The sequence below is a fragment of the Apium graveolens genome, chromosome 1, assembly GCF_009905375.1.
Source record: "Apium graveolens cultivar Ventura chromosome 1, ASM990537v1, whole genome shotgun sequence".
In the NCBI taxonomy this organism is placed as follows: domain Eukaryota; kingdom Viridiplantae; phylum Streptophyta; class Magnoliopsida; order Apiales; family Apiaceae; genus Apium; species Apium graveolens.
Genome location: NC_133647.1, coordinates 148644540 through 148666461, shown reverse-complemented (window position 1 = coordinate 148666461; position 21922 = coordinate 148644540). Strand labels below are relative to the sequence as shown.

General features: G+C 34.4%; 2 pseudogenes; one reads left to right on the top strand and one right to left on the bottom strand.

Annotated features, from left to right (window-relative positions):
- Positions 1-8273: 8273 nt before the first annotated feature.
- On the top strand, positions 8274-13458 carry LOC141668064 (B-box zinc finger protein 19-like; annotated as a pseudogene).
- Positions 13459-14424: 966 nt separating this feature from the next.
- LOC141708136 (subtilisin-like protease SBT3.6) lies at positions 14425-18439 on the bottom strand (annotated as a pseudogene).
- Positions 18440-21922: the final 3483 nt, after the last annotated feature.

Below are 21922 nucleotides of genomic sequence, written 5' to 3'. Positions count from 1 at the left end.
CTCACCTTCTGCTGTGGATAATGCAACTGAAGTTTGTTTCTTACTTTGCCAAGATACAAGATTTTATCCTAAGTATGTACAAACACCACTTGTGCTCTTTCTATCAGTTTGACAACCTGCATAGTCAGCATCACTATACCCCACAAGATCAAATGTACTTGTAATAGGATAAAATAACCCAAGATTAATAGTCCCACTTAAATATCGAAATATTCTTTTAACTGTATTTAAGTGTGATTCCTTAGGTTTTGATTGAAAACGAGCACAAACACATACATTATACATGATATCAGGTCTAGAGGATGTTAAGTATAATAAACTACCAATCATACCTATATACTTCTTGATATCCACATCTTTACCTTTCTCATCAGATGATAGCTTGCTGTTTTGAGTCATTGGTATAGATTTTTGCTTGACTTGCTCAAAATCAAATCTAGTCAGCAAGTTCTTCACATATTTTGATTGATGAACATAAATGCCATCCTTTAATTGCTTAATTTGGAGTCCCAAGAAATAGTTGAGCTCACCCATCATGCTCATGTCAAATTCACCGCGCATACACTTAGAAAACCACTCGCACATAGAATCATTAGTGGATCCAAAGATTATATCATCTACATATATCTGGACAATCAAAATATCATCACTATTTTGCCTAGTAAATAAAGTAGGATCAATTTTACCTCGAATGAAGCCATTTTTGATCAAAAACTTACTAAGCCTCTTGTACCAAGCCCTTGGAGCTTGCTTTAAGCCATATAATGCCTTCTTGAGCTTATAAACATAGTCTGGATGTTGTTCATGTTCAAAACTAGGGGGTTGCTTGACATAAACTTCCTCTTCCAGAAATCCATTAAGAAAAGCACTTTTAACGTCCATTTGATGTAGCTTGATCTTCTTGTAGCATGCATAAGCAAGAAGCATCCTAATCGATTCCAATCTAGCTACTGGAGCATAAGTTTGATCAAAATCAATGCCTTCTTATTGGTTGTACCCTTATGCCACGAGTCTTGCTTTATTTTGAGTAACAGTACCAAATTCATCCACTTTATTCTTGAAAATCCATTATGTACCAATGACTGAAGCATTCTTTGGTGGCTTGACAAGTTCCCAAACATCACATCGTTCGAATTGATTGAGTTCTTCTTGCATAGCCGTGATCCAATTTTCATCTTCGAGTGCTTCTTTGACATTATTGGGTTCCTCTTGAGCTAGAAATGCAGCATAAGCACAAAAATTTGCAGTGCCTTTTCTTGTCTTGAGTCCATCAGAAATATCACCAATAACCTGTTCTGGAGGGTGATTCTTCACTGTCCGTGTAGCTTTTGGCAATGAATGCTTTGAGATATCTTCATGTGAGGTCTTCCTTATCTTAGATAGAGGAGCTAAGTCTTCACCATCATAGATTGGCATTTTATCCTTTGCTCTATTTCCTCTAGGACCATCAAGAGTCATCTTTTCCATCTTTACAATTGCATCATCAACTGGAATAGAAGTTTCTGCTTGCTGGTTTCCAGAGCCAGTTTCAATTTCAGCTTGCTGTTTTCCAGAACCAGTCTCTGTTTTAGCTTGCTGTTTTGGAGTAGCCTTCTCTATTTCAGCTTGTTGTTGTCCAGCTTCACCTGCATCATCTTCCTCGTCTCTTGGAAGATCATTGTTAGGTTCTTGAAAAGTAACATCTATAGATTCCTCAACAATATGCTTAAACAAATTATAAACTCTATAGGTTTTACTATTCATAGAATAACCAAGAAAAATAGCTTCATAAGATTTAGCATCGAATTTACCATCATTACCAATTGTCTTGAGAACAAAACACTTTGAGCCAAAAATCTTGAAGTAACTGATGTTGGGCTTCTTTTTCTTGAGCAATTCATATGGAGTCTTCTCCAAAATAGGTCTTATCAATACTCTATTCAGAACATAGCATGTTGTGTTGACTGCTTCTGCCCAAAAACTTCTAGGTAACTTGCTTTCTTGCAACAATATCCTTACTGTCTCTTGCAATGACCTATTCTTGCGTTCCACCACACCATTTTGTTGTGGAGTCCTTGGAGCCGAAAATTCATGTGATATTCCTCTTTCTTCACAATAAGTAACAAAGTCTTTTTGAAATTCACCACCTCGATCACTCCTTATACCTACAAGCTTTATATTGAGCTTATTCTCAAGTAATTTAATTAGTTTCTCAAACTCATTAAAAGCAGCATCTTTAGTTTTAAGAAACAATACTCATGTAAAACGAGAATAATAATCAACAATTACAAAACCATATTACTTACCTCCTATACTTTTATAGGCTTCTGGACCAAATAAGTCTAAATACAAAAGTTCTAAGGGTTTAAAAGTAGATACCATTTTCTTTGCTTTGTGAGTACTTCTAATTTGCTTGCCTAATTGGCATGCCGAACACACCTCAGTCTTGACATACTTGATTTTTGGTAAACCTCTGACTAGATTCTTCTTTGAAAGCTTGTTAAGCAAGTCCATGTGAGCATGACCCAATCTTCTATGCCAAATATAAGGATCAGTGTCTATTGCAGCAAGACAACAAGCTGTTTTCTGCAACTCAAAGTCCAAAATATATATATTTCCTTCCCTTCTAGCAACTAGGGGGACTTTGTTAGTACCAATAGTAATAATACACTTATCAATACCAAAGATAACAGTATGACCATCATCATATAACTGACTTATGCTAAGAAGATTATATGTAAGGCCTTTAACATATTGAACTTTATCAATTGAAATGTGTTTATTACCTATTTTACATTTTCCAAGGATTTGAAGAGTTTTGCTATCGCCAATAGTCACTCTTCCACCCTTTTTCATCTGAAGACTCAATAATTGTACTTTGTCTCCACTCATATGTCTAGTACATTCGCTATCTAAGATCCATTGAGTTGATTTTACTCGAGCGGCAAGACACATCTATAAAACAAATAAAACAACTCAACCTTTTGGTACCCAAAGTTTGTTGGGTCCAACATGGTTAGCAGATAAAATATATAAAACATGTAAATCAGATTTCTTTATCCATTTTTGGATAAATCTAGGTGATTTAACTATGTCAGCCTGATGATAGTAAGTTGTCTTTGTTATGTCATTCTGACCATATTAAGTTGTTTTCTGTTTGTTTCCTCCATGGTATGATGTCTGAACATTCCGAGCTCTGCAATATTTTTCCAGATGTCCCTTCTTTCCACATTTGTTGCATATCTTCCAAGACATAGCATAATCATAGGGTATGCCATGTTTTCCTTCATATCTTAGAGCCTTGTCCTTCTTGTTTGCATTTATTCCAATTCCTTCTCTGACCAGCGGAATATTTGTGGTGTTCATCATTGACTTGAGACTCTCTTCTCCTTGAATAAAAGATCACATGCCCCTTTTCAGATCCTCAACTTCCTTTGTGAGCTGATCAATCTTTTCAGCTTGTTGACTTATGATTTCAGCTTGCTGAGATGGTTCTTCTGCTTGATTTGAAGGTGTTGCATCTATTGATTCTCTGAGTTTGAATAACTCCAAACATTAATCCCTTGCTTCAATCTCCTTCTTTAACTCTGTGATCTCCATTAATTGAGTCTTGTTTCTTTTGAGGAGAATTTTGTTGAAGTTTTCCACATGACTGACTTTAGCTTGAAGATCCTTGATTTCAGCCTCTTTGTCAGCTTGTGTAGGTACCTTCTTGTCAATCCAAGTATCCGCTTTGTTCATCAAATCTTGAACCATAGCCTTGAGATAATTATTCTTCTCTTTTAGCTTGCTATTTTCAGCTTTAAGAGAATAATATTCTCCCATAGATTCATTCTCACATTCCCGCATGGTTAGTGGTTCCAAAACAATATTTTCAGAAGATAAATTATATTTACAAGAGTTTACCTCACTCTGATCTTCTTCTGAATCACTTTCTAGGTAGCCACTTTCTGAATTTCCTCGAACGGAATCATCATCAAGTCCAACTAGGGCAATATTAATCATGTCTCCACTTGAATCATCACTGGAAACCGAGTCATCATCACTCCAAGTCATTGGAGCTTTAGCTTTCTTATTATCCTTGATGACAGTTTGCTGTTTTGGCTTCAATTTGTAGCAGTCCCGCTTATAATAACATGGCTTTCCACATTCAAAGCATGTCCGATCTTTAGAATCCTTGTTGACCTTTTTGTTGTTGGAAAATCTGCCTTTATCTCTTTTCAGCCTGTTCTTCTTCTCGATCATCTTCCTGATCTTCCTGGATATTAAAGTTAATTCTTCATCCGACTCATCTTCAGATTCCAGTAAGTTGTCATTAGTGTCAAGAGCTGACTGCTTCATTTGAGCAACTGGAGCTTGCATAGAACTTGATTGGCTTTCCTTGATTTTGCTTTCAAATTGTTCAGATTTTGCAAAAACAGCCAATTGATCCATAGTATCTATAGTTGGAGAGGATTCCAAAGCAGTTACCTTCGGTTCATAGATAAATTGCACAACACTAACTATCTTCATGTTAATTTCCTCTTGAGGGATATGTTTGCCAATTTGCTTTAAGGCATTCAGATTTGTCTGGAATCTAACTTGACTTTTTCGAATAGTTTCTCCATCTCGAAGCTTGAAATTTCCAAGCTCCTTCATTAGTTTGCTCAATTTCACTTTCTTTAAACTCTTGGATCCTTCGTGATACAATTCCAAAGTATCTCATATCTCTTTAGCTGATTTGCATGAAGAGACTTTATCACATTCACTAGGACATAACCCATTCATGAGAGAATTCCTAGCCTTTCCATTGGAACTGTATTTGAGTAATTCAGCCTCCGTGAGATCATCAATGTCTTTCACTTTGCCTTCTTGGTCCTTGAATTCAAATGGACCATTCTGAACAACTCTCAAAGCTAGTGGCTTCCTGGATAGATACACTTCCATGCGACCTTTCCACCGGTTGTAGTTTTCTGTACCAAGCAAAAGAGGTGCCCGGTAACCCGAGGTTCCTTCGGGATATTTGTCAGCCATTTTGATCGAATACTATTCCTGTTACAGAAAGATTAATATACCAAAGCTCTGATACCAACTGAAATTACACCTAGAGGGTGGTGAATATGTGATTATGGCTAACTAGGATTACTTTTAAATTTTACCCGATAATAACTTACTGAGATTTTACCAACAGAACTATAATCTGACAATGATAGTAAGCTGAGATGACTAAATGCAATGCAGAATATAATGTGCAGAAAAGTAAATAGAACACACAAGAATTTTAGCCAGGTTCGACCCCTAATCCCATATGGTCTACGTCCTGGTCCCTTACCAACTTGGTAAGAGAATATATTTTTGATCAATGAAAGTAACAACTACAAGATACAACAATATATCTCCCTTTATCCCAGCTGTTGATAATGGCTTGCTGAAACCCTGTTTAAGAACCTGCTATCTAAGTACTATACTACCCCGTAGTACAAACTCCTCTAGCAAGTACCACTAAACCCTTGTTTCCCTTAGCCAACTTATCCAGCAACTAATCAATACAATTTGAACAATACACATCAATGATAAAGATTACAACTCAAACTATAGACTCTCTAATATGAAACACGTGTATATAATTAAGAGCTCGAGAGTATTTTGAAATCAATAAAGTTCAGGAGTTGTATGTGTTCTTGCTTGCAAAATAGTCAGTCGTAAAACTGCAAGAAATCACATATACAACCACACATTAATGTTCGAAACATTCTCAACAAATTACAACGGCTAGAATCCAATTCTACCGTTTAAGATCGTTGGGATGGTTTCCAACGTTCATGGGTACATTAGATAGAAGAGAAACAAAGATGAACAACATTTAGAAAACATCTCTTCTATTTTGTAGAGTATAAAACGTTTTAACAGAAAATAGAAGATAGAGTTTGATAGAAAAACAAACTCCTATAATTTAGGAAATCAATTTGAATAGTAAAAACGAATTATAATTGAGCTATATATATATATAATGCATGTATATTAATTAGAGAATCCTTACAACTGATATATAAAAAGATCCTATAATATCTCCATGAAATTCGACTTCCTTGTTGAATCTGGACTGTGTATCTTGGCTTACTGTTATTCTGACACTGTTGATCATAGCTTGCCGAGATACAATATTGTCTTATAACAGCTTGCTACAATTATGCTTAAAATGACAAAGTCATTAAGTTGATTACCTAACACTGTTGATCATCAAAACTCAGGGATTTACAATATATATATATATATAATATATATATATATATATATAATATATATATCAGGGATGAATGAGAATTGAACCCAAAATTTGGCACAACAAAAATACGCGATGTAATTTTACATCATATTATAATAGTGTAAAAAACTACGTTATTCACAAATTTAACTCCAACCAGTTAATACTAAATTTTACACTATTTGTGTACTATATATATGATTTTATTCTTAAAATACAAAATAAAGTTAAAATTAATAAAGTGGTGGGATATAAATGAAATAAATTTATTTATTAAAGTAGTATAAGGACGACATAGAAATATACAAAACTCTAAAAAATTTAGTCTGACACTCATTTAAAACCAAAATAATATAATTTTTAGAATTGAGTTGTAGAGTAATTTTATACCAAAATAAAATATCAAAATAATATAAAATTAAAAATTTTGAGTTTGGTTGGAAACGGTCTAATATTAACTTGCTTACAAGTATATATTTGTATAGCTCAACTAAAAAGAGGGAATGCCTGAAATGGAAATGGGCCACATAAGATATTTTAATTAGTGGATGCTACAAGTTGATTGTCACTTTCAGTTGGGGTTTCTCAACCATATACTTATGAAATGGGAGTGTGTATGTAAATATAATAATACATATATTTGAGGGGATGAGAAGTATTTGTGGCCGTGAAATAGATGTTAATGAATCTACCAAATCAGAAAAATCCCTTGGACTTTTAGAAGAGAGTCTGTAACGTAAGCGGACATCTGTCTGGGTTGCTTTTTTAAGCATTTCTTTGTGGTCCTCCTTACCTTACTCATTTGTTCCCATGTATATGTATCATTGTTGAAGTTAAAATACAAAATTATATCCTAAATTACTAAAAATTAATATTTTATATTATTATAAAGAAGCCACCTTATTTTTACTAAGCAAATCCATGATAGGATGTTCATAAATATGTATTTTATTCAAATTATAAATTTTAAATGACAATATTTAAGTTATCGTTTTAAATTTCCATGTTTCTGTTAAAATTTGAAACATATGGGATTTCAAATAAATTCAAATTATCAAATAAATTGTTTGATTAAATTCAGTTTCCAACACTGTCAAATATAATTGTCAAGTTTCACTTTAATATATTTGTACGGCTCAAATTAAAAATATTTTCCAGACATGAAATATCAAATAGAATTAACAAAATATCTTATTCACCGATTCAACTTTTAATATTGTATAGTTTCTAAATTTAACTATTTTAATTTGAATATAAAATTTAGTTAAAATTTTTATAAATAATACCTATATTTTCAAAAAGATTGAAAATATGATTCCTTTAAAGCAATATAAACTTGAAGTACGATCATATGTATATAAAATAATATTGATATTTGTTAATCTTTTCCTCAACATTATATTTCCTTTATAAAATTAATTACACACGTGCATAAATGTAATCGAACTCTAAATCTTCCTCGGAAAAGAACTTAACAATATCAACAAACGTTTGTTGGCCTCAATATTATATTGGTATTTGGATATCTTCATTCCATGAACATAAAATATTGAAAATTACTATAAAAAAATTGTACATTTTTTTATTTAAGTATCTTCTGAAAGTATTTGGAAAAATATAGTACAAGTTAAATTATCTAAAATATAGTTAATTGTATTAAGTTTTTTATTATATTTATCTTGCATAAAATTGCATAAAACCGTCGACATTACATGTATTTCAATCGAGTTGCAGAAAATATATTTTTTTATAAAAAAATTGAAAAATAATAATATTTACAAAATATTTTTAAATTGACGGTATTTTTGCAAATTTATTTTTGGACTTGATTTTTTTTTCAAAAAATTCCTAAAATAATTTACGATTAAATTGTATATTAAGTTTTAATATTTAAATTAAATATTAATAAAAAATATTCTTATTATTAAATTAAATCATGACATAATATTTAAATTTAATTTAAAATGTATTACTATAACACCAGATACCTGCTCCTCTTCTGTTTCCCCTCTCTTCTGTTTCCTTCAACACCCTTTCCTGGCCTTATCTATACATACACAATATACACACAAACATATATCTATCTATCCAAACATATGTAAAACATAAGTACACAAGACTTTATGTTTCTGCTGTTTATCATGTTGTAATATTGAAGAACAACATAAAGAGTTGATATACAATATACACACACACAGATATATACATACAAAAGAAAATAAAGAAACTTGGTAATAAAAATGAGAACACTGTGTGATGTGTGTGAAAGCGCTGCTGCTATAATCTTCTGTGCTGCTGATGAAGCTGCTCTTTGTCGTTCTTGTGATGAAAAGGTCTCATCTTTACTGGTTCATTTCGCATAAATTTATGATTTTTTTTAATGTTCTTGATTTATTTGTTATGTATTTACTGTTTAGAATATTTTATTTGAGTTGATTTGAATTGGTAAGAAGAGAATTGATGGATCTAGCTTGGTGGGTTTACTTTTTTACCCATTCTCTTGAAATGTTGTGATGGAAAAGTGTGGTATTAGTGTAATTGTGATGTTTTTTTGGGGTTTGGATGCTGAATTTTTCAAGACTGAAAAAACGTGATATTGGGTTAAATAGTTGTAGTTTAATGTGCGTGATGAAATTGGTTTGTTGAGTTTATTTGGATAAAGTTCTGTCTGGACCTAGTTTTGGTAATTATAGGATTTGACATTCGGGACAAGATTCTTGAATAGTGTTTGCTATGTGGTGATCAGTGTTTGTGTTCATTGGTGGTTTGATGCATATTTGGGAGAATTTGGGGGTAGCCTAGGCCTAGTGGTAAAGGTCTATTTTCTTCTCCCTTGGCTTTCGTGACAAGGTAATATGGGAGTTCTCTTAACCACCCAGCTTAAATTTTGAAAAAATTAACAAGGGAGTGTAAGTAGATCCGAATTTTACTAGAATGTACATAGATGGGGACCATGCAACTATTGTTGTGAGAGGCACAATGAGTCTATCGATTAATCGAGAGGCGAGGCGAAGTTTTGTTGCCTCGTCTGAATTAAGATAGGGCTATTTTAAACTGGCTATCACCTTTGGGCGTTGCTGCTCACCCTCGATCAGGCAATGGTGAGGGGATCGATTAATCATGTCTTTGAGTTTTTTCTAATTATAAAAATAAATAAATAATCAAAGGCAAGGTGCGTAAACACTTGATAATTTTGGCTACTAACACTACACCATCTATGTAAGTAGGTCAAAACTAGCGCCAATCGAACTAAAAATAAATAAAATAGAGGTCATTTAGAAACTTAATCCCTGATCATTTGAATTAATGATCTAATTTAGTCTCATTTTGAAGATAAATAGATTATACTTTAATTACATATATTAGTAAAAAAAATTATCCATATAATACATTTGTATGATATATGTTAAAAAATTTATGCTACTGTGTTGTTGCTGCTATAATGCTGTAATTTCATTATTTGTAATTATTTTTGTTACAATCATCATATCATATTGCTGGCGTGTTAATGTCATATGATATGTGCGCGTGTATATAAATATTTGTAACCCCAAATACATATCTTTAATAAGGCAATTTCTTAGTGGAATGCAACATAACAAGCTTGAACAAGTCATCTCTTATGTTGAATATGTATTAATTTCTGGAATTTCTAATAGATACAGCATTTAGTTTTTTTTTAAAGTTCTATTCAATTAAACTTTATTATCTATAAGCATATACCAAATATGGCATAAAGTTATATGTTTCTTAGGCATCCTGGTTTGGATGACGATATTAGTTGCACTATATATTTGGTCCTTAAATTTGTGTTCTAGATTGATAAGGAAAATACAATTGTAATTAATTTCACTTGGCTAATTCTGTTTTAAGTGTGCTATTTTAAGCAACATGTTTTTTTATCCTATTTCATATTCCATAGCTTTAAAGACTAAATATATTTCATTTCTTATACTAGTTTTTGTCGAAAAAAACAAATATAATTAAGATCATTTCATATTAAGATGTCATCATAATCCTTTTTATCAAGGATGGATCATCATCTTTCCTTTTATTCCAATGCTGATAGCTTGGTTAGTATATGATTATATGTTGAACGACTCAAAATTATCGTGAATGTTCCCTACTCAGCTTGATAGTACAAAGGTTACGGCTACTCTTGACCTATACAAACCATTTAGAACCTGAATATACTAATATTAAAGCTTCCATAAATTTTGGAACAGAATGCGCTGCCAAGCCTGTTCTAATAGGATAGCATGAACCGTAGACACTAAAGTTTTAGTGAAATAATTAACCTTTTTGGTTTTAATAACGAAAATAAAGTTCCAAATATAGATGTCTAGTATGACGTGATAATGTTTAGTTCAATAAATTGGCAGAAATTTGTCTAGGTTTTGTCCAGCATTTGCGCATTCAGTTGCAAGTAGTTGATATGAATATATACAGTTGTGGGAATAGCTACAAGAAAATAGCTGTCACGTCTTTTAGCTTTTGCTTGCCAGATCCAAATTGCCAATCCAAAGTGTACTTGCAAGTTGCAACTAAGTGAAGTATGTTTGGCTTGTGTAATTGGGATGACAGGTACATATGTGTAACAAGCTTGCTAGCCGACATGTACGGGTTGGACTCGCTGACCCAAGTGACGTACCCCGCTGTGACATATGTGAAAACGCACCTGGTATGCAATTTATTATGTTTTGCTGAATTTCTTTTTCAGGAAAAAAGTTTTTAAGCCGCCAATAGAATATAGCCTTGGAAGTTCAGTTTTTCTATTAAACTCATGTGCAGCATTCTTCTACTGTGAGATCGATGGGAGTTCTCTTTGCCTGCAATGTGATATGTCGTTCATGTTGGGGGTAAAAGAAAACATGGAAGATATCTAATGTTGAGGCAAAGGGGTTGAGGTTCGTGATTTGATTTATATCAAAAATCATTAATGAAGCTACCATGTCTCAATTATGTATAACTAAATAAATTTTTCTTTGGCTGTATTCTTATGTTTTTCTTGTGGTTGTTAGTTCCCTGGGGATAAAGCTGGAAGCAATAATGAGCTAGGTTTGCAACCTATTGATCCAGGTGAATCAAGGAGGGAATCTAATTACCCGTTTACGTTTGTGACAAGAGAAAACCAGCAAAACCAAATGGCCGAAACCAGCAAAACCAGCAAAATCATAGGGGCTGAACACCAGCAAAATCACAGGGTTGAAAATCAGCAAAATCATAGAGCTGAAAACCAGCAACGTAGGGTTGAAAACCCTCAATATCAAAGGGCATCACCTGTTCCGATGCTCAATAATGTTGATGATGGTGGTCGCAATATGGACACGAGCTTAATTGATCTTAATGCCAGGCCTCGAAACGTGCATGGTCAGACTTCAAACAACCAGGTAATTTTCTACATTCCGCTGTACCTTTGCTCCTCAAATGAACCTTAGTTCTAATGCTATGATTTGTAGAGGGAGTTTTGACTTATTTTTTACGGTATATATCTTGTTGTCATATATTTAATTTGGCAATTTTGTTTCCTGCTTGATTATTAAAGGAACATGGAATGGATATACAAAGCGGTGGCGATCATGAATCTGAAAGTGTGGTTCCAGTAAGTTCTTTCAGGAGAGAGACTTGAAAAAGATTAAGGTATATAAGGTCAATTCTTTGTAGTTGAATGGATGATTGGTATCCTATATTAATCCACAGTAGTAGTTGACAGTACCAATTAGTGCATGAAATAATAGACAGATGAGCAATGTTAATGCAACTGTTTACTTGGGCCATTTTGGTGAAGTTGATGTTCTTACTTGCCAAAAAGAGTAACAAAACTATCTAGCTTCTATTGTTTTGAAAGATGGGGGATTGATTAAAGCTATCTAGGCTAATTTTAATTGTCTTCTGTATGCATTCTTATTATATAGGCATTTTACTGGTGTATTTATTGTTGTTATAGATGTCCACCAGGTCATGGGTTTGAACATGGAAATGACCTCCCTAATAAGGGATTAAGGGTACCTTCTCCTGAATCTGCATGTGCACACACAATTTTGCACTGGGTAGAACGATATTTGATTCAAAAATTATTATATGCCACCTTTAGTTGAACCAAGACCTAGAGGTCCTCAAAGTGCTTATATGTTAAGGGTTTCGGATGAAGCGCTCAGACATGCCTTTTAATAGTGTGCACCGCCCTCACTAAATACTATTTTATTTTACTTATACAAGGTGTTAGCTGAGACGTGTTACCTTTTTAGGAATCTGGATTAGTGTTTTTACTAGCTTTGTTATTTATAAATTCCCTTGGTAGATTTTGTTATATCCGGTGTAGATTGTATAGTGTCATTATTCATTTATACTTTGTTTGATAGCTTTAAATCATTTGAGAATAGATTTTATACTGTTGTCAGTACAGGTTCATGAATAATCTAAAATCCAGATTAAAATATGTCAGTTCAGGTACATGAAGTGTCTATAGTATGGTTATAATGACAAAAAGCATTTAGATCTGCTTTTTCTGTTTGTGTGAGATGCCTCCACACATGTTGTATATAAATTTAAGCACATTTTCCAAATTGGTATTTAAATAGCAAACTTTCATTTGTATTTGGTGTTAAAGTGTTAGGTTTAAACACTAATATTAGATATTGAATGGCATTCTGCCATCTTCTCATGAAGATAAGAAATTTAGGACTTGAGCACATCACGTAATTGGTTTCATTCTTACGAATCAAATTGTATCTGTGATGCTTTAAGTTTGATTAAATGACATCTTTAGACTAATTGTTATGTAAAGTTATTAGGTCTACATTATTAATATAAGCTGTTCATTCACTGGAGCCTATCTGATTCTCGGAATAATTGATTAATTTGTTTATTGCAGTAGCATGGGTTGAAGTACTGACGCATTTCGAAGAAGTGATATTCTTGCTTTAGAAAACCATGCCATATCTGACGTCCTGATGATCTGTAGTCTGGACGCATTTTCTCTCAGTACGTGATAGCTGGTGCTACAGCCTTCATATGCTGATAAAAGTTGTCCGCCTTGGTAAATTAGTTGTACCTGACTTTACAGTTAGTATGCTTGTATTTTGTGCTCTTGGTACAATGTTTTGCACAGTTATTTGCAGCGGATATATATATTATATGTGACAGTAGAAGTAGAGGGAAACTAAGTTATAAATTCTGTCCACCAGCAGAACAATTGTAGTTGAATTTATCAAGTGTCTTCTGCAATTTTGGAATTTTGATGTGGTATGCTTGAGTGAAAGTCTCTTGTTGCGTCACCATTGTAGAATTGAATCTGGAAAGTTGGAACCGATATTCTCCCTCCGTAGACTGAGTTAGTGTTTTAGTTTGCCCCAAAATGCAGCAGGATTTCTTTTATATATATTTTCTTCCTCATATACACTTGCGATCTGTGATCTGATTTTAGTGGTGAGTGTAGAAAGTAGAAACCATATTATGCCCGGACACTTAAACTCAGTAATCATCGTTATAAGGTGCACCCACCCATTTGAGCTATGATTACATTTTAAATTTATATAAATATGGACGGGTTCCAAGAGTAAACGTTACTCTTCACAAACTTAGCTAGGGGCTTGGCTCGACTCGTTTTTGTTCGATAAAATGTTAGTGCGGCTCGATTCGTTAACAAGCTCGAGCTCGAACTCAATTTTTCTATGATAAGAAGGCTCGGCTCGGTGAGGAAAAAAATTAAGCTTAGCTCGTTAAAGGACAAAAGTCAGTTCGGCTCGGTTCATTTACAGCCAAAAACCAAATATGCCTCACTTTTCGCTTCCCTTTGCACTTGGTCATGTGTTATGAGTATTGTGAAAGAAAAACTAGCAAACAAAATGGAGATGAAGAGCTAATGCTGCACCAAAAATATGGATTGTAAATTTTAAAATATGCATAAAATTGGATGGGATAGAAATGAATCAGAATCAGGACAGTTGTTCCAACCACTGAACTGATATGGACCTGTTTGGTCACAGCATGTCACCATCCAGATTCTTTATTTGCTTAGTTGCCTATCCTTATAGATTGACAAAGATGTAGATATCCCAGTCCCAGCCAATGATAATGATATCCCAAGGTAAGTATAAAATGGGATTGTTTTTTTTTGACAAATTTAAATCAAATTTCATCAACTTGAAAGGAACTCAGCCGGCTATGCACATATTGTATATACTAAACAGTCATGCATGTAAAAGAATGAAACTTTAGAAATCAAGTTTGAGCATAGGAGTCCTGGATAACAGATCTAACAACCAAGGCTACCCTAACAACATGAAAACCATCCTCCCAAAACAGGTATCCAAATGAATATCTTCCTTGTACTCTCAGTAAAGGACAAATTGTTACCTTAAATTTGATCTTCTTTGTACTGGCATTGAAGGACAAACAGATGGTTCTACTCTTACATTAGTTCCGGGGGGAGCTTCAATTCGAGCAACATATACGGATATTATTGGACCAACATTTGACACCGTTCTTGATATGGTAATTGTTTTCTTTAGCTCAGGAATGGAAATGGAGGGTAAATTGAAGTTACCAGGAAGTTTTTTGTCTTTCTGCAAGGGGGTGCAGAGCTGAACATCCAGCTGATAGCAGTGTTGTTGTAGCCCATTGAGCAGAGGAACTGTAGGTAGTCACCAATGTTGATATCGTAAATGAGGCCAGGATCTATTGCCTTGTTTGCATCAACATGGCCTCCTCCATAGTCAAATGGATCGGCTTGCTTGTGTGGAGCTCCCTCAGCAACAGCAATTTGACCATATCGTCGTATGTAGAGGCTGCTCATGTAAATGAATCAGTTGAAGAAATTCTTGACATAGAGAAATGCATTCACGTGTAGTTCAGGTTGAATGTTTCATTTGCAAAGGTCTAACCTGTGGTGACAAGGGCAGACCTAACTGCAGCAGGACTCCATGTGGGATGGATAGCTTTTATGAGTGAAACAATGCCGGAGATATGGGGACAAGACATGGAGGTTCCTGATTCAATTCTGAAGTCCTGTTGATGATCTTGATTGTGGGATCTTCTTAAAGAACTGGTAGGAGATGCGGCAGACCAGGATGCCAATATATTAACTCCGGGAGCAGCAATATCAGGCTGCAAATGTAGTTAGGATGAGAATGTATTAGGATCCAACATCAGAAATATATGTGACGTTACTATAGATAGTACCTTTAAAACAGTTGGAGAGAGTGAGCTTGGTCCTCGAGATGAAAAAAAATGCTACTTCTGGGGAGATCTGTTGTCCAACAACTGTCTTTGTTTTGCTAAGCTTCACAACTGGATTTCTGCAGTAATTAACCCATATCATACTCTGACGAATGACATATAAGCAGAACAAAATCAACATTACAGATAAAAATATTTCTAAATATAAGCTCTCTTGCTAAGACTACAGCTTCTAAAGTCTTAAATGTCAACATTTTATAATTTATATGGTACCTGGTTGTTACCATATATGCTAACAGACGAGTCCCGAGTTCAAAGTCCACCTGAACACAGGGAAATAATTGAGGACACAACAACGTCCTTGGCAGGAAACTGGGCAAAGATGAGGCCAACTCCCCGAAGCTTGTGTATAGTTCTTGCTACAGTGGTTGCAGATCTTAATGATCGAGATTGGAAGCATAAAACCACTTTGCCTATTACCCAAAGTCTCATTTAGGGATCCTTCAAGGCAAGTTCTGTTGCAAGTCATTAAATTTGGAGAATAGAGAAAGAATCGTCACGACAAGAGAATTCAAGTATAACAATCAAAGCTCAAAAATCGATGTGTTTTACCTTGCATCATTTTCATCGGCATCTTTGGATGAAATATTTTCACCATAAACAATAGGATTAAATTTATCATCAATCTCTCCAGTATATATAGCTTGACCCTGAGTAAAACCAAAAGAAACTTACTAGAGAAAAAAGTGTAGTATGCCTACAAATTTGGTAAACACAACTCGACAATAACCCAAAGTTTGAAATTAGTACTGATGAACGACAACGGATGAGTGTGGATAGTACATGGCAATTTTATAAATTACTTTCAAATATCTTAAAATGCATCAGCTAAACGGAGAGTCTCACAGAGATTACACTTCTGAATTTACAAAGTTAATCCTCGTTACTGATAGGTTAGGTTTTAGCAGTTTCTTGGATGGTGGCTCACTGGTATGATCTGTAACTCCATATAATAACTACCACTTTTTCAATGTCTGTAAATTTACTAATGAAGATGAAACATTTACCACAATTGTTTGATTGTTTCCCATGGTAATAACAGTAGGAAAAGCCCTATCTATCGTGGTTGCTGCTACAGTTATCATCCAAGGAGCAGTATTTATAACGGTTTGTGAATAAGGACCAGAATTCCCACTAGAGCAGATAACTGGAATTCCTCTAGCCACAGCATGAAATGACCCCACTGCCAACAAGTCATCTACATAAGAAGAAAGGGGAGGGGATGATCCTATAGACACTGAAAGCAAATCCACACCATCAAATATAGCATCATCAAATGCAGCAAGAAGATCAGCTGAGCTGCAGCCTCCAGTAGACCAACAGACTTTATATACAGCTAACCAAGCTGATGGAGCACCGCCCCTGGCAAAACCTTCAGCTAATCCCATGTAGCTTGCATTCTCCACGATAGCTCCAGCTGCAGTAGATGAGGTGTGTGTGCCATGGCCTGATGCATCCCGAGGAGATAAGAATTCAACACCATCACTAGTGTTCAGCTTCCCGAATTCAGCTTCATATCCCTTTATGTACCAACGTGCACCGATAATCTTCCTGCAGAATGTTAGCTTGATAAGTATTTGAGACAAATACCTTCAGATTCATACATTCTTAACCTTTGCATATCCAGCACTGTCTAATAGAGACTCATAAACTTTAGTCTGAGACATTTGAATTTCACAAATTAATGATGAGGTCAATGTAGTTGACCAGGCCTCAGTCGACAATTTTCTCTTAAAGGGTTACTAAATTACAATTTCTTGACAGTAACAATATTCATTGCAAAATACAGTGCTTGTAGTAGAAAAAAATTATAAAATGTGCATTATACTATACTAAATGATCAAAACAAGTAAATATGAAGAACACCATAATCTAGTAAAAACTCAACCTGTTGCAATTTAAATGACTAAATTTCTCTCCTTCTTGGCATATTCCCCTCCACCTAGATGGAACCTCAGCCATTCCATCATCTACAAAGCGTTTGGATTCCGGCCATATCCTCCATAAACAAAAAAAAAAATGTTAACTAACCTAGGATACTTAAAAGGTTTTATAAAATTCTCTACACCAACCAGTATCCAGGACACCATGATAGGATCCCCTGCCGGATTGACCTTCTGAAGAATTCCATTTGCAATTTGAGGCTTTATGTGCAGAAAGTCCAACTTCTAGTAGTTTGCAGATGTAAAATCTTATTAGGAATCACACGTATAACTCCAGGGAAACCTGCTTCCAAATATCAATCAGATGTATCACAACCAAGATAATATTTGTTTAATTAAGCAAATTACATTACCTGTTAAGCAACAACTCGGTACCTGAAATTTGTTAGCTTGAGATGGTGTCAGTTACCACAGCAAAACCCGAAAATCCATGTCTGTAGCTGTACAAGATTGATTCTTGAGCCGCTTCTTTGCTAGTTGAAGCAAAAAATTTGAAATTATTGTTCAGTGGAACAAGAAAATTCCAAACTTATAATTGTCTTCCATAATGGAAAACCTAAAAAGTAGCCAATGTGCCTAGTATTTCACTTAAAGGAATTTCTCATCATTTTCTTTAAAAAAACATATATATGTAAGAGGACATCAAGTTTAAACAATATTGGAATGTGATATTAAAAAATCACAGGCACACACACAGAGTAAGCAATAATGAGTATTAAATGAACCTTCCAAGAATGGTTGAAACAATGTCATGGTGGGTAATCCCTAACAAGCTCTGGGTTCATCATACCTTTTGTCACCCATGGAAACAATATAAACCTACATACAATAGCAAAATTAAAAAATACAGAATCAGAATAAGACATATTTAAAAAATCATTCTGATTACAGGTAATTAGATAAATAGATTCATTATTGAACAATTGAAAAAACTAACATTGCTGGATGCATTAACACGTACAAAGCTATGTTCTTGGAGCATAAAATGAGCAATCACAAAAGAAATAAAACCAAGGCTCCAAAGAGAAGCCATAGGAAGCTACTTCAAAATACTAAACCAATATTTAAATTAGTCTATATGACATTGGTTAAATATGAAATACTGGCAAGTGTGCCTTTACTCTTAGAGTGACATTTTTGATATTATAATGTAATGAAGCCTTACCAGCCCCAATATGGTGCCTAATAACTTTGAGACAAAGTGGGGGTGATGCCATTACTCAAATCAACAAAAAGAAGGAAAAAGTCCAAGCAATAGTAAGTAAATGGTAAAAGGTTGCCACTATTTAAAAGTGGAACAATATGTATAATTGACCTTTTAATGGTAGTGATACTGATAATGAAAAACAGAAAACCATGACAGTAAAGATGGTGGGGCATTATAAATATATATATTGATCAACCACTATGATGGAAGGTAGTGTAGGTCTTCTTTATCACATAGGAGGTGATCTTTAGAGTGTTATTGTTAATGATCATCCTAGGTTATGTGTAAGGTTTAAATCTCTATAAACTTGAATTGTTTAATAGATTGTGGCTATAACAATACTAGGATTGTTACATTATTGGGAAACTTTGGTTCCATATTTGATTATTGCCATGGTTTTTGCTAAAGACAATGTTAATTAGTGGGAACCCATACCCTTTCGGAATCTGGCGCCTTAAAACGCTCGGCCATATCAACAATCATCAATGAACTTAGGTATGAACAGATGAGATTGTAAGCATTATCTCTAAAAACCATGTAAACAATTTATTAGTGTGTTATGTGAACTAATTTATATCTCACTTTTAAGCCAGTGATATCTTGTTTGTGATCAGTGATCATAACATGATGTATAATCTTGTGTGCATAAAACAATGGCACATAACTGAAGTAAGATCATTTATGCAAAACTTTGACTATTAGGTAAGAGTTCAGGCAGCATCTCCAAAATATATGATATATGTTTGTCTGCCAATATTATTCAATGGTTTCTGAGCCAAAATTCCATTTAGATCAATGCAGTGTTCCTTTTGATGCTGAATGTTTATGTTTATCCTTTATCTTCTGTGATGATCCGAAGGGAACCAAATACCCTGACTTTTATAAATGTCTTCTTTTTTATATGTCCTCTCCCTGCACCTTGATATAGATTTAGTGTAGTCTTTTCAAATTTCACATATACATACAGTTTTTCTTATGCATGCTTGAAAGAAAGTGAACTCATCAAACAACACTTAAAAAAATACATAAATTATAAAGACGTATAGCACATCCAGATTCTGCAAACCAGAAAAGAAAATTATAAGACTATACTCGGACTTTTCGAATGGAATCCATCTCGGAACAATGAAGAACTTACACACAAGTGATCGGGTTGGTTCTGAGATAGATAAATACTATACTACCACAAATGAAATGTTGGCATGAGCAGCCCCTGGACATTTGTGTTGGGTATAATTCTAACTACACAGCAACAATGAGCAGTTATATATATAATAACAAGAACATGACAAATAACCAACTAAGGAAATAAAACACGATGGCAATAACAAACTATAAATATTGTAATTGACAAAGAAAGTAAAGAAAACTTATCTCTTATTGCTTTCCAAATTCTGATAAGAAAAAGAACACAACAGCTGAGTCGCCAAACCCTTCAAGAGGAGATTATTGCCCCCCACTTAAGCTGTGATGGAATGCAGTAATATCGCTTCCAGGATAAATCAACAACAGATCAATCTGGCCACAGAACCAACAATGATCAACGGCGACTCGCACCTCAGTTTGCCCAAAAACCTATGCAACTCATATATGTTTGCGAGGTAGGCACCGAGACTTGTGTCATTTTAATCTGAAGTATACCTCTCAATATATAGACATCTCAAGTTGCTCTTCTTCTATTTTACTCGATGTGGTACACCAAGTAACAAAACAGAAAAAGTAAACAAAATGAGTTTTCCTTATTATTTATATTATATCCTGATTAATTAATATTAATATTACAAAATATATTCAGAGTATGATTAAAATAATCCTTACTCAATATATTTTATATTAATTTTATATAATCAATAAAATAATTAAACTTGTAATAGAAAAGAAAAATATAAGTGTTCCCACTAGCACTAGGCCACACAAGCATTCCACTTATGCTAGTAGTTGTAAACAACACTAACACAAGATGCTATATAAACTCAATATCTTTCTTTTACAATCCCAATGTGGACAAAATCCCCATAACCCATTTCAAACAAGCAACTTGTCGCAATATATATTCATGGATTCCACTAAGAAAATATCTTAGATCAAAATATGAAAGTTTAAGTTCTCATGTCAAGGAACAACCTCCAGTGTTATTTTCCTGGAAATCATATCAAGACATAGATAAAATATGTCTCAAACTTTCCATTTTCTAACATCCCCCACAAAATCCATAAGTCAAATTGCATACAGGATTTTATACATTACATGTTTTCAAGAGTCGGTACCCTTCCGGGTTTGAAACCCTCCTAAATCCTCTACTTCGATGGCTACCGATACAGATGGGAATGTTTATACCTTGAATCTTTATCCGTTGGGTGTAACCACACTCCATAGACGATAACAAGTCAAAAGCTATGGTGTCATCTACGGCTTTGAGACGTTATGGTCGGGTCTCGTATCCTGTTCGTCGAATGTTCGAGATAAGACCCTTCACTCTAATTACGACCACACAATTACATTCGCTTAACTGGGCATTTCCAGATATGTACTGCTATCATCTCGTCAAACGACTTGACCCCATTCAGAGTTCAAATAACTCTTGCTAACTAGCAGTTCAAGTACCTCTTAAGTTTTATAGGGGATAGACTCAGATACATAAGTATCTAAATGTATATGGTAGAGGTACTACTAATTCATCCTTACAACTTGTTATTACCACATTGAATACACTTCGAGGGATCTCCTCTCAGGTGTATTGGGTTCCCGCTGTTGATGAATTATGATGGGTTACCAGTCCCATCCCCAACCTCGACTTAAGGACTATAGCATGCTCAAGCCCTTTAGTCAGCGGATCAGCTATATTATCCTGAGTTCCTATGAACTCTATATCAATAATTCTATCAGACACAAGACCCCTTATAGACTTTAGTCTAACTTGGATGTGTCTGTTTGTTTTAGCATTATACTTTACACTTCTGACTTTGTCGATAGTTGTACGGCTATCACAATGAACAAAAATGGCAGGAAGCTGGCTTGCTTACTACATGTAACATACTCATGAGTCCATGTAACCATTCAGCCTCCGTCTCCCCTGTGGCATCAAGTGCACACAACTCAGCCTCAAAAGTAGAACCGAGATAACAAAGTCTGTCTAGAAGACTTTCAGGACACTGCTCTAACCCGCAAGGGTAAACACATATCCAGTCACTCCATTGGAAACGAGATTTCTTAGCTATCCAACTGCCTTACTGTACCCCTCGAGTACCCCCGGAAATCTCCGGTAATGCAAGTCAAGTGAAATAGTTCCCTTCAGATATCTAAGAACTC